The following is a 14,265-nucleotide window of genomic DNA, read 5'->3' as shown; positions in this document are numbered from 1 at the left end:
TAAACTTTGTGTACAGTACGCTTTACATGATAAACTTCACAGAGTACAAGAGTCTATTTTGAAGTGCCATCCGTGAGGCCATGATAGTTGGTCAACAACAGATCACTGCAGTTTGTCAGTTATCTTATTGTTAGCCATTGTTTTCCTAAAGTTCCTCCTAACAGACAAATGTAGATTTAATTATCCCACTATGTCCTTACATTCCCTCTTAGCCATATGTCTATGAGCAAGAAGTTTGCTCATAGACGGTGTGTGCATTCACTTGCTGGTTACTTCTGGCTTTGGGTTAGGTGCTTGAACTCCACTTGAAGCCCTGTGGTTATAACAATGACCTTTTCTGTGGCCATCATGTTATGACTGCTATGCTAAGTTAAAGCCATAGCATGACTATAGCTGTGTCTGTACCGTGAAAGCCAAACCAAAACGGTATGGTTCGGTCTTCAGAGGTTTTGTGCGATTTGTGTCACCAGCTTGTCCTGTCACATAATAATAATAATAACTTATTATTTAGTGTGTCAAGAGACCCAAGGATTCTTTACATTTGTCACTAGGGACAAAAAGAAAGAAGGAAAGAAAATAATTCACATAAAACTGGACAAAAATAAGCTGAGCACTAATGGCAGGGTGGAGCGCTAACTGAAGTCAAATGCCTGCTGAACAGCTGGTGTTTTTGGAAGATGTCCTAGCAACAGAGCTGCAGTTGGACCCGACAAGAAACTTTTAATCCCACTTATTTTTTAGTTGAGTTGAAAACTGATACTTACATTTAACAGTTTGAGCATCAGATGTTTAGGTCTTTTTGCTTGCCGCTGCAGTTATTGAAAAACAGTTCATCACCGAAGTGCAATGAATCCTGGAATAGGTTGGCCGGAGGAGGATTCACCTGATGGAGCCTTGGTTGCACAGGGACAAAGAGACGCATTTGTTGAAGGAGTCTTTGAAATGGTCTAGCCGTGCCTGTGTGACGCAATCGGTCTTCCAAAGCATTCTAGACAATAGCTGTGTCTGTCCCTATATTGCTGTAGAGAGCAAGGTAATAGTGTAATATAATTCAGTAGTGTGCCAGGACAACAAGTTCTTCTACACAACGTAATTTATTATGTTCAACAGACACTACAGTACAGAACAGTGTCAGTTCACCATAATACAACATCTACATATTATTATAATACTGTCACAGCCATAATAATCTTAACAGCTACATAACTATGGACCAATAAAGCCATAATTACAGCAGCACAAAGTAATCATAGCCTTAACCAGGACCCGTCAGTAACAGCAGCACCAGCAGCCAGTTTTAACACAGTGTTAACTACTGCTAGTTATATTAACATAAGCTACAATGATACTTACCGAGCAAAGGGCATATTCTTGATGATGAGCCTCTTGTGAGGACCAGGAGGTGAAAACATACAGTATGTCCTTTTCATGCCTGAAGTACTGAACTTGTTACACTGAATACTGTACAGTAAGCAGTTTAGTAGCATGCTTTTCCTTGGTGCTAGTTTGCTTTGCTCTCCCAGATAAAGATGTTATGTGTGGAGGACAGGGTGTTATTAAAATGTATTTGATGTGCAACACATAGCATAGGTCACAGCAAGGCCGCACAGTGCTTCATCCCTACAATTCATATGCCTTCAGATCTTTTTGCCTATTGCATGCTTTTCAGTTCATTAATTGTCTCCAATTGATGTGTACAGCATACAGAACACATCTTTATCTCAGAAGACTATTTGTGCCACATAAAGAAATGCAGTTAGAAACTTGCATCAGGCTTTTTGTGCACCACACGCTGCAGCTGGTTAATTATCTGCAATTTTTTCTGACATCCTTTGACGAAAGACAAGTTAAACATTGTAAACATCTCATGATTGTGTTTTTAACTTGCAGAAAGTTAATAAAAACTAATATATGTGTATATACAGCAGTGTAAATTTTGTTGATGAAAACTCTGACGAAAAATATTCGTTAACAACCGTTTACCCGTGACGAAAACGGATCTTTGAAAATAAAAACTATGATTTAATCTATTTTAACTGTCTTTGACGAGACCAGATTAGATGAAAACTTAAACAATCAAAACTTGCATGCACCCAACATCATTGGTTGAATGTTGCCGGGTTCATATACAGTAAAATCCCCACTTGTAAGGCAATCTTGTGTTTTCTTCTTCAAGCTCAGTTCCTTGACTGCATTTTAGCTGTTCCTGGGCCTGTGCTTTTCTGGATCTGAAGATCTCAGATGTTGTTCCTTGAATCTGCTGGAAGTAGACTCTCAGTTTGGGGGTTACAGCCCTGAGTGCTCTGATTATGACTGGAACTACTGTTATCTTCTCATTTCACATCTTCTCCAGATCCACTTTCAGCCCTTAGTATTTTTTCAAGCTCCACATGTGCTTGTGCCTTGGGGTTCCTGTCTCAATCACAACTGCCTTCTTCTGCTCTTTGTCGACCACTATGATTCTGGTTCTTAGCCATCACCATTTTATCAAAATGAATCTGAGAGTCCCACAGGATCTTAACTAGGTCTTTCTCAACCAGCTCATACTAGGCGCAGATGCTCCTGCCAGCCACTTGGTCTATGTCTTCCATGAACACCCCACTTCCCTGAATCTTTCCCGCTTTTGCTTTTTACTGGAATATCTCAGGCATCTTTGGACAGGCCATAACTTAAAAAAAAAGGATGGTTACATTCACCGAATCTGTTTTCTAAAACTCATTGGCACATCACAGCAAAGATAACGTCACCTTGTGGGTCAATTAACCTTGTTAGAGTGAGCATCCCAGTTGTAGTTTGTGAGTAAGGAAGGCCTCTTCCTGCTGAGAAGATCATATAGTCAGAAGTAGGAGATGGAGCCGAGGATAGGATTACCTCAGGTCTCTCCACTGGAAGCCCAATGTAGGGCTAGCGGGCTAGCAATTTACCCCCTAAAGAAGGCAAATAAGGTCAGGATTAGATGGAAGTTGTGCACTTTAGTTTGTGAATCTTGTGTAGTAGTGTAATACTGAGGTTCTCTTCATGAAAAATTAGTTTCTGTATTTGTGTGATATTGATTTGTACAATTTACTTTAATTTGGCAATTTGTTATAATTCAGGACACCTATTCTTTATTTATATTTATGTACTGAAATAGAATAGAATCATTTTTACTTCCCTTTAGATATGAATGATTGTATATCATTTTGTTAATAATGGTTGTTACGAGATAAAAACATAAATAGACTGTAACCTTCCTCTTATCGTTGCATGTTAAATTGTGAAGCAAAGAGCAACGAGATACTTCCATCACACTTTCCACATGGTTTTCTATTGCTTGAGGCTTTATTGCTGTAATTTTGATTACATCATCTTGTTGTTCTGCAGTGTTTACTCAGCTGGAGAACGACAGTCACCTTCTTAAAGCAGGGTCTCTGCCTCCGTTCACATAACACCAGTGGATGGAAATGTACATTCATTTTCTTTTGCCAGCTTTCTGCAATTGGTTTTAAAATTGCATTAAGTTTTAATTGATTCTGAGAATGTAATTCATATTTGCCCGTGATAGCATGACTGGAAGTTCTCTGCTGATAAAGAAAACATTGGGATATGTTACTGTGGGTGGTTCCAGTTTCCTTAAGAAGTCAATTGAGGGTATGGAGGCAGCAGATATTAAATAGCTCCTGTATAATAACTGTGTGGGCGCAGTGCATTTGAGCAACTTCAATAAGTTAAATTTTTCGTGTAGCCCGCTTAGGGGTAAAGAATGTCTACTGCATATTTTTATGATTATGCTCTTCAAATAATATTGAGACAGGCGTCAGCTGCATTGTCAAGAGCTTCACATTTTTTTCCCTCTCTAGTATATCTTAGGAAAATGTGATGTGGTACTTTAAGGAAAACAAGATCAAATTTGTCTCATTAAGTTTAGAATATAAATTGAGTTGTTTCTTCCTCAGTACTGTGGCAGCCTCTCAGATATTAGTAATCACAAAATGATACACACCAGAAAATCTCTCCCCTTCTTGCTTATATAGGATACAATACCTGCTATATAAATACCTTTTTGATTAAATGTCATCATTTAACCCTGTAATTTGAATTAGAGCTGAGTTAGTTTAATTCATTCTGTTTTTAATTAGAGCTGTCGTTCAAGAAGGTATAGGTGCTGTACTCATTGGTTAAAACCAGTGTGATAAAACTGTCACAGGTTCATTTATCTTCCTGTGGCACTTTGTCTTTTTTAGGTTCAGTTGAGAAGGTCAGTGTGTATTATTTGAACACCGTACGTACACATCTCAGCTTCTATCTGCATATTAACCCACACTGAACTGCTCCCAGTTCCGAACTTAACCAAACTCTATAATTTCACTGGCCATGAATCAATATAATGTCTTTATAATTAGTAGCCGGTGTTGTGCTGGACTCTCATTTACTGATAAAACAATCAACATCCTCTTACAGTGTGAGGAGTCGGTAGAGAGTGCATTGTTGCTGGTTGTACATGTTCTGTAATTACCTCCGAAGGCACAAAAGTGGTCTGTTCTCAACAAAGACTCTCATTCCAACAATGTGTGCGTTATTAATCTTCCTTCACTGACATAAATACAATTGCTCTTCTGTAAATGAATCCATGTGAGTTGCTCATATACCCTCTTGGCATCGACTTTCCACATTAAGGGACACACATATACAGAGAGCAATGCGCGTGCGCTTCAATGAGACTTTAATTGCTTGCGTTTGCTTTGAGCATATTTTTATCTCTTCACAAACTATTTCAGGTAACTTTGAACATTTTTAGCCTCTTTGAAAAGTGGCGTCAAATGCAGGGTGCAAGAAGAAGAAGATTCTCCTGGTGTCCTTTGGAGAGGAAACTCAAGCTGTGAGTCATGAGGTGATCAGCTATTTATTCGCAGTGTTTTAGTACAATCTCAATGAGTCACCATTCACATGCAGCATGCGAGTGTCCATGTGTTATTCATAGATGCAAGAGCACAAACAGCATGTTTGAGATGCATTGCTGGAGTGCATTTGCTAAATTTGGCTTACTACATTGTATGCATTAGTCATGTTAATGCCTCACACATGGGTTTATTAGCTTATGTGTAATAACCTAAGTGTACTGTATATATACATATGTGTGTGTCTAGGCTTTCCTGATGTGTCTTGCTGTGTTGACAGCATACTGACAGAGACAGTGTGATGGATTGTCCCTCATGGTGACACTGTCGTAGCTGCAACAATTATCCATCATCATCCATCACCTGTCAGTCACTGCCTTACAACTTGTCCCTCATGTCCACATTCTTAAATTCCTCTTGCGTCAATAGTATAGCTTTCTTGCTACATGAGTATAGCTGTAAGCAAATTTGTCACTACAGTCCTCTAGTAAGTATTCATAGCAACAGTGTCAACAGATTATTCATTCATTAATCTATAACATAACACAACTGTAATATCAATTAAATCAAAGAACATGTGTTTGAATATTTGTTATTGTATCAATTAACTACAAACGCGCTTTGAAAATGCATAGAAGGCTAATACCCATCTCACCATGCCAATGCAGTGTTTCTCATTAGATAGATGCCAGATCCCATATTCTAATTTGTTAGATCCCAAACTTGGTGTTTTGCTCCTTGGCTACATAATTTAGCTTTGTGCAGGGCTATTCGCTGTGTGCTGGTTTGTGCCTAAGTCCCTCAAATGTTCACTGTCCCTACAGACAACCAGACCTCATACAGTAGTTTCAGTTGTGTGTGTACCAGCAAGTGGCATCCAAGGGAGTTTGATCTCTGAGAACGTCTTTCGATCTCTGAGAACGTCTTTCCTGACCCAACCACATCCCTCCACCAGGTTTCATGGTAATACATTTTTGATGGTTAATTAGCTACTAAACTTCATCACCTACAATAAACACATTTTAAGATTGACTTCAGCACATCGTAACATTGGGTCTGAAGACGACAGAGTGTATGTGGCAGTTCAGTGTAAGTCGCAGCTGATTCTTAATTCATGAGGCAAAATCTCATCCCAAGGTGAGGAGAGGAAAAGACGGAGTATTCTGCACAGGTGTGATACCTGCACACCGGCCTCTACATGGCCTCAGGCAGAATATATCTGTTCTTGTTTCACAAAAAAGAAACGTGTATTTGAAGTTGTGCTACTTTTGTTTTATTTATTTTTATACCAGACAGCATATTGTGGACTCACACAATCACACACAGGTTGGCATGGCTATCCTTGTTAGGACTTGGATTCATTCTCGACAGCATAACCAAAACCTAACCACTAACCTTAACCATGACCAATTCATGCCTAACCCTAACCTAACCGCAACTCAGCTCTTATCACTAGCATTAACCAGGACTGGGCTTTGGTCCCCATGAGGTCTGCTGGTCTTGTGAAGGTCAGTGCTTATGATATAAAAGGTCCTTCAGAGGAAACATTAACAAGTATGCACACATCTACACACTTGTACACCCCTACAAACACACACCTACATATTTACACCACACACACTTTAAGGGATTTTACATAGACTTACATTCATTTCCTGGAGGCCTACCCCCACCATACCCACTACTTTGCTTACTCTAACTTTAAAGGGGACATATAATGCCCTTTTTACAACAGTTGATATGGTTCCTTAGGGTCTTAATGAAATGTCTGTAACATATTTTGGTCAAAATACCACAAGGATCATTTAAAACAGCCCTCCTCAGATTGACCTGTTTTGAGTGCCCGCCCCCCTCACCCCCGGTGAGCCTGGCTGCGAGAACCCTAGGGCAGCCCCGCAGTGGGAGCTTGAGATGGCGCAGCAGCAGCATCCTTCCACTCTGAGGAGTCAACGTTTAGAGGTGTCCGGGGGGGGGTCCCTTGTGCATGCGGCCACTAAAATGTAGCAGTAGCAGCAGCGAGCTAACCGAGCCAGTGGAGCCACGCTAACCTAGCTCGCTCGTCCAAGGCCATGTAGCAAGACTCCCTACATGGGCATGCTGTGACTATGACGTTTATTTCGGTCGTAATCCCATTCGACGAACTCTAGCGTATCGTTTCTGACATAGAGGAACCACAACAAAACGCGGGAGTAGTTTTTTTCCACAGTTTTTAGGACGGTAGACATGCCAGATATCCGAATCAATGAGTAGAAGCACTACAAAAGTGGAATTTTCATATTATGTCCCCTTTAATATAACCCTGAACTTAACCACTGTCCATTCAGCTTTTGCTCAATCAGGGACTCAGTCAGATGTTTTATTGGAGTTTATACCTAAAGGTAGCAGATGTCAGAAGCAAATTGAACATACAAGTGCTAATACAGTGTTGTTGCCCCCAAAAACTGTGCAGCAGCTCCTTGTTAGTGTGACCTTCTCCGACCTTTACATGTTCCCCTCCGAAAACACATGTAATGTGTAATGCATTAGCAGTGTTGCATGGCTGACCCTTCAGCTACAACTGCTGCCTAAACAAGTCTCATGGTACCCAAGCCTTTATGTGCTGCAATCTCAAGAAGAACTGAGGCAGCAGAAACCAACTATGTGCTGGATACATGTCAGAATGTTCAGAATCATCTTTACAGATACAGTACATGTGACATTGGTTATTACATTTGTTGCTAATTACATTAGCAACTTATGGATTTTACGAGAGCTTAACCTACTGTCCAGCCCGGAGTATGAGGCTGATTCAGACCTTTCTCTAAAGAATGTATGCTGGTCTTGTCTTTTTGAAACTTGTCTGGTCTTCCTAAAATATTCAGAGCGAGAGTATGTAAGGGGGAGAAATAACATTGGAGAGCAGAGATGGATGGGCAAGAGGTAAGACCTCTACCTACTAAGGGCTAGTGCACAATTAAGGATAAGAGAGCCGATTTTCGACCATTGCAGGGTTCCTGGTTAGAGGCCAGTTGGATACGTGTGAGGGGTTTACAAAGTTATCTTAATGCTTCCAATTGTGCCGGAAGCTCCCCGATCTCGAATCATAAATATCTAACATGTTTGATATTGTAGACGTTACAAGGTTTTCTGTAGGATCTCAAGTCTCTGCAATCGCAACTATGAAAGTGTTTCCTACAAACGGCCATGTCTGGTGATATATTTTCAGGCACATCTAGTGTTCGCATTTTTATAAAAAGATTTAAATATAAAACATTACTTAAATCTGTCATTATGTCTGTGGTCTCACACGTTTTGTTTTTTTAAATCATCCATCTCCTGAACTGTTAGTCTGATCAACTTCTCTTGGGATGTATTCCTCTGGTTCATGGAAACATGTGTTGAACACTTTCCCTCGGTCACACAAATATATCCATAATGTACACAAATCTCAATGCTCGCCCAAACAATGGTGGAGGTACAGCATAGTGAAACTGTCCTGTGGAACGGATGCTGGCACATCCGTCCAAACATAGAAGCTCCAGTCTGTGTAAGGTCAGCGCTCTGGGGTGTGTTGTTTTTAAAGCATCTTCATATCCTACTTATCAGTATCCCTGCAGACATGGACACACCGAATATGCAGAATGTTGCCATGGAAACAAAACATGCCCTATATGGACCAGCTGTAATTGTCCATTTGCCCCAGTACATTGGTTTATTTGTCAAGCAAAACAAGCACATTAGCAATGCCCTCGCTAAAACTGAGCGCAGTGTTTCAGTTTCCTGTGAGCAGCGTGTGAGCTATTTGAGGGTAATTATAGAATGTGTAGAAAGCTATGTCAACGTCAATGTTGAAAATCCCTAAACAAAATCTGTTTCTTTCCTATGTCATTATTACATCCAGCTAAATGTGTAAAGATAATGCATAAATATACAATGATATATATTGTAAAGACAAAGCAACAGCCATTAAGGAAATTACCTAGGCTTTAGAATACAAACCATAGTGTTGATTTTGTCAAGTATGGTTGATTTTGATTGAAATGTATGTACAGTATGATCCTATATCAACAGTGATGTTGTCATATGCTAAATACAAAACGATATGTTATTACCTAGAGTAGAGTGAAACTTTGAAACACCTTTTAATGTGTGTTGATATAAGACAAATGCAGTTTGAACTGTCTATGTGATTCCCAGTGTTCCCAGTCGATACTGTGACAAGGCTGATGTTGTCTACATCTAATTCTCTTTTATTTAATATTTAACACAAGTTGAGTTGACATGTAGTTAAATTATCTGTTTTTGCGCTTTTTCTGTCTTATCAAGCAAACCACACCCCATTTACCCATTCACACGCACATACAAACAGCAGGACAAGATACTGTGCATTCAATTTCACACACTGCTGGCACAGCCGTCAGGGGCAATTTGAGGTTCAGCTCTCTGCCATGGGAACTGGAGGATTCTGGAATCACAGACAGGATCAACCTTCCTGTCAGTGAATAACCCGCTATACCTCCTGAGCCACAGCCAAGAACCACTCTTAGATCCTATCCAAATATGCAGGCTTTGAACTGGTGTCACAAAACCTTCAAGGTTATGCAGTCCACCCCGGTCCTCATTACTTTGATTTTCTGTTCAGTCTGAACTTCCACTTATTGTACAGATACCAAAAATACAATTAAAATTAATGCCCCTTTTTGATTGACAAAGCTTATACTATACTTCACGTCTCTCAAAGTCGGGAACACACATCTGAATTCTTAGGAAGTCACAGGTCTTGACATCATGATATTCACTAAAGATATCAGATTATAAAGAGGATCTTCTGTGCGGTTACAATTTTGCATTTTGTTCAACATTTTGGAAAATTTGTTAATCACCAACTATTCAACATTGGTACAGATACGTTCTCAACAGTATGTTGTGTTGCTTACTAATTATAACATTTGGGGCTATTCAAGATTTAATAAAGCAACCCTTTAACATACATCCTTTCGATTAAGATGTTTTGCAGACAAAATGTTTTGGCTAGCATGAAGAGGCAATGTTATTTGACATAAAAAGGTCAAAGTAGAAAGCTGTAGAAAAAAACCCCTTAAGGGATGACATTGCAATATGAAAAGTAACTCCTAGGAACATTCTTTGTTTTTCAGGAAGGACGGAATTTTTTTTTAGATATGCTTGAGATATATTAATGCTTCCTTTTTATATTTACAAGGATTTCTTTGACGCAGTTCATAATGAGGAGATTGCCTACGAAGAAAAGAAAATGGAAGTTTGCGTTAATGAGTGGAGATGGACTATGAATTCACCAACTATAGCCATTATTAGCTAATTAAATAGTAATTTAGAACATTTGCCAATGTTAAGGCATTTATGTTTTCCTTCCCCTAATACAAGCAGAGCAGCTACTATCTAAGCACTAAGTTAATCAGATGCATCAGTGCAGAAATTATCAAGTTCTATCAATAGCAACACAGACGTTAAGCAAATCTTGCTTAATCTGATCAAATTAACTTTTTACTTCAATGTCATCATCACCAAGGTCATTTAAAGCTGAAGAGAATTGCCAGACTGTATTTCTGCCTCTTAGCTGTCCCAGTGGTCCACATGTAACTGGTTTATTTTGGCCTGAGTCTGCCGGTGAGGCTGTCGCCGCACTCTTTCTTCTTCTAAAGTGATGAAATGGTATGGGAAAAAACCCATAACATTTTGGTGCAGATCCAGGATTTTTTCCCTACTCTTTAACATTGCAAGATCGGACGTTTTTCTTTTCTTTTTAAATTTTTTATATGTTTTTAACAATTGGGTATAATGCATGCATATGGCATATTTAGGAGACTGATTTCTATGAGTGTGCGCAATTTGGTGCAGCTTTATTGAAAAGGGGGACTGTTGGCTGAGCACTTTTCTAGTTCTTTGTTCCTAAGAAGTGAAGGTAATGGATAATCTTTGGCTCCTGTTAGGGCACGCCTTAACATACTTTCGTCATACGTAAACTGTTTCACTTGCACCTTGATGGTCCAATCACGGCGTGCCATCGATCATGTCACTGTCACATTCCATGCATGAACGGCATTGATTGAACGCGTTCATCTTTTTTGTGAACGACAAGCTGAACAAATCAGTTGATATGATGAACGTGAACGTGAGCGACTCTCGCAAGAGTGAAAGTCGCCCTCCCCTTAGAAATTTAGCAGTAGCCTCCACTGGATTTTAGATTGTTGTATATAAAGCTGGACGACATTAAAGTTCCCTTAAGGTGAAGCCAAGGCATCTTAATCACCCTCTGGTGGCTGGCTGCAGTATAGGTCATAAATGCCACCTCCTCCATTTTAGTGGATGGGACATGAACCAATCTAGAAAGTAAAAATGCTCTTCTTTGCACATCTCTTCCAAGAAAAAAACCTGTTGTTCGATGAAGCAAACCAAATGCAGCAGGGTTGATGCAGATAAAGCAGTTATTATAGCATAAGGTTTTTAAGCTGAGCATGAGGAAAATAAAACATGGGCAGAGCCTGAGCTGAAGATCATGCTCAGCCATTTTCAATGCATTCTTAAGCAATGTCAACACCAGAGCCCAGAGAGGAGCATAATCCTCAAATGGAATCACATCAAACAGAATTACATTTACAAATTTTCTGCATTTTCTTTTATAGGTTTTTATTTACTTCAGCATCTGCAAAGTCAAAAATATTGTTTGTTTTTCAAACAAATATGGATGTGTTGTTATGAGTTGATGGACTTTATATTTGTGACACTTTAGGGTGGGAGATAAAATATAGTCTGTCAAACACAAGCTGACAGACTTGGTGATGTAATATGCAGACTATTTTGACAAAAATTACATAAAACTTTGGAAATAATGGATACTAATAATAATAATAAGCTTGATTTGTATACCACTGACACAGTCACAAAGTGCTTCACAAGAGGATAAAAAATAACAACAAATATATTGTTTTAAAGGAAATATGGAAATATGGATAAAAGCTGTACACACGGATGTGAAAATTTTAATAAGGGATTTATAAGCAGTAACAGATGTAGAATGTCTAATATCAGTTGGAGAGTAATTTATAGTTTGGGGGCTTGTACTGTAAAAGCACAATGGTCCTTAGTCACCAATCTGGCTCTGGGAAAAAGAAAAGAAAGTCCTCCATGTAGATGGATCTATTTATAGGAAATATTTATATTTGTCCAATTAGAATTTCAAATCTTTCCTGGTTATGTGTAGCTTTTAATGTATGTGATTAAAATAAAACAGATAAAGATAGAGAGCAGCTGCATGAGTGAGGGATCAAATTAGGTATTTACATAGAGAAGTGAAAGAAAAAAGAAACAATCCTTGGTGTGCTTCTACCTGCTCCACCAATTCAAATTGGTCGTCTTTGAGTAACCTTTTACAAAATTCCTTTAACTTATCTCCCAATTTAAACTTCCTTATGAACTCATAATGAACCAAGATCCCTTCCAGCTATTCAAAATAAATTGCATGCATTGGGATATTATTATTTATCCGAATATTGACACAATTGTTAGCTCAGTAATGACCTACTCCGCTAATGACAAGCCAATGCAACATGAATGTTTTGATTTATTTATTAACCCAGAACAGCGTTCTGTGACACATGATTCCGTCTCAACCAAAAAAACAATTTAATATTAATATGCCAGAGAATGAAAGGATGGAAACCTCAGGTGGAATGACGGGGAAGTCTCTCTCCCTTTGACATCTATTCTTGTGAAGTTAAAGCAAGGACGCCACTAACAGTTTACCCCAGATACCACAGTCCCCTCTGGCAACAGCATCTGTTTAATGAGCGAGCACAGTGGCTCCTGTGAAGCCAGACATAGCGCAGCTTTGATATCATGAGGTTTCCAAGTCTTCAAGAAGCTGCTATGTAACGAGGATGAAAGACATCACAGAGGCTATGTCTAAAAATCTGACTCTTCCAATTTGTACACAGATGCATTTATTTTACTGCACTTATATAAATCTGTGTATTTGCACAGAGAACCTCTTAACGCATGCTTCGAGTTAGGAATCTTGCCTTGTGGCATTGGTACACACGAAGCAGGGGGCCTATAATGAATTGGACACAGTTAAAGTTTAGTGTGGGAGGATTTTTACTCACTGGCAGTTTGAAGCTCCTACCTGAAAGTGATTTGTGTTACACTGCTGCACATCGAGGAACCTGAACACGTTTTTTACCGTTATAGTGATAACAATCTATATATGACATTTTATATATTCCTTGAAGTCTGAAAACTACTTAAAATAAAGTATCACCTCTGTAGTGACAGAACAGGCAAATTACCCTTCTGTCCACTTATAGTCAATAGCGTATAGTATTCCCATTTGGCCCACACAAAAAGACCTGTCTTGTTATCTGTGTTGTTTACTTTTCCCCACTCCAGGCCATTTCCAAAGGTGGTATACTGTAGGTGCAATCTTTGAAATTTTGTCATTGTATTGTTATGACAAGTTCATTTCAAGCCACCAAAATAAATTATTTATTCTGTGCTTTGTGCGCACCATTCCCTGGTGCTCCTCATGTACTAACTCTACCACCATGGACAACAGATTGGGGAAACAACCAAGAACTCAGAGGTTTCTACAGATAGTTCATCTTCAACACAAAAGTACAAAGCGCATCCTTTGCTGCAGCTTGCCGGCCTTTCGGTATCTCATGTTGTGGTTGCATGAGTCCAGGTAAGGTCTCACAGGCAGTTGTAACCTCTGGCACAGGCCATGCAAGAACAAAAACAAAACAATTGTCACCACGAGTCCCTCTGAAGCATGTCCTTTGGTACACAGTGGAAGCCTGAACAGGTGTCACAGGATGGTGAGTAACATACAGAAGTGCTCACTGACTTAATATGTGACCTACTGCAATCACGTTGACTTCGGGAGAGAAAGTTATTTTTCAGTTATATCCCCCACAGATAGTAGCTGTGCCCTTTGCAGTGTATTTTTCTCTTTGTGCAATGCATTTCAGAAGAACAGCACATTTTCTTTCCTCAGGGTAGATGTCCCCGGCAGCAGCAGCAGCAGCAATAACTAGCAAATAATGTTAGAACAATTTTAACCAAGAAGGGATAGAGTTGGTTTACCTGGGCAAGGAGTGAGTGATGCACGGAAAGGCACAGAGTGTTCTACTCTTGCAGAAGAATAAAATAAATGGCTGGGGAGACTTACACTTGGCTTCACTTTAGAATACCCTCAGTCTGGTTCTCTTTCCAAAAACGCAGCAAAGCAACCCACTCAACATTTAATATGAGACTCGTCCCTCTTATTAAATCTTATTGTCTTATATGCTGGCATAGGGCAAGATAAATAACATCAATTCCTAATGAGTTTTAATAATGTCAAATGTTTCTTTATGTTTTTATTCAATTTGTC

Source organism: Platichthys flesus, chromosome 12, assembly GCF_949316205.1.
Source record: "Platichthys flesus chromosome 12, fPlaFle2.1, whole genome shotgun sequence".
NCBI lineage: Eukaryota > Metazoa > Chordata > Actinopteri > Pleuronectiformes > Pleuronectidae > Platichthys > Platichthys flesus.
The sequence above is the reverse complement of the archived record's forward strand: the minus strand, read 5'-3'. Positions refer to the sequence as shown.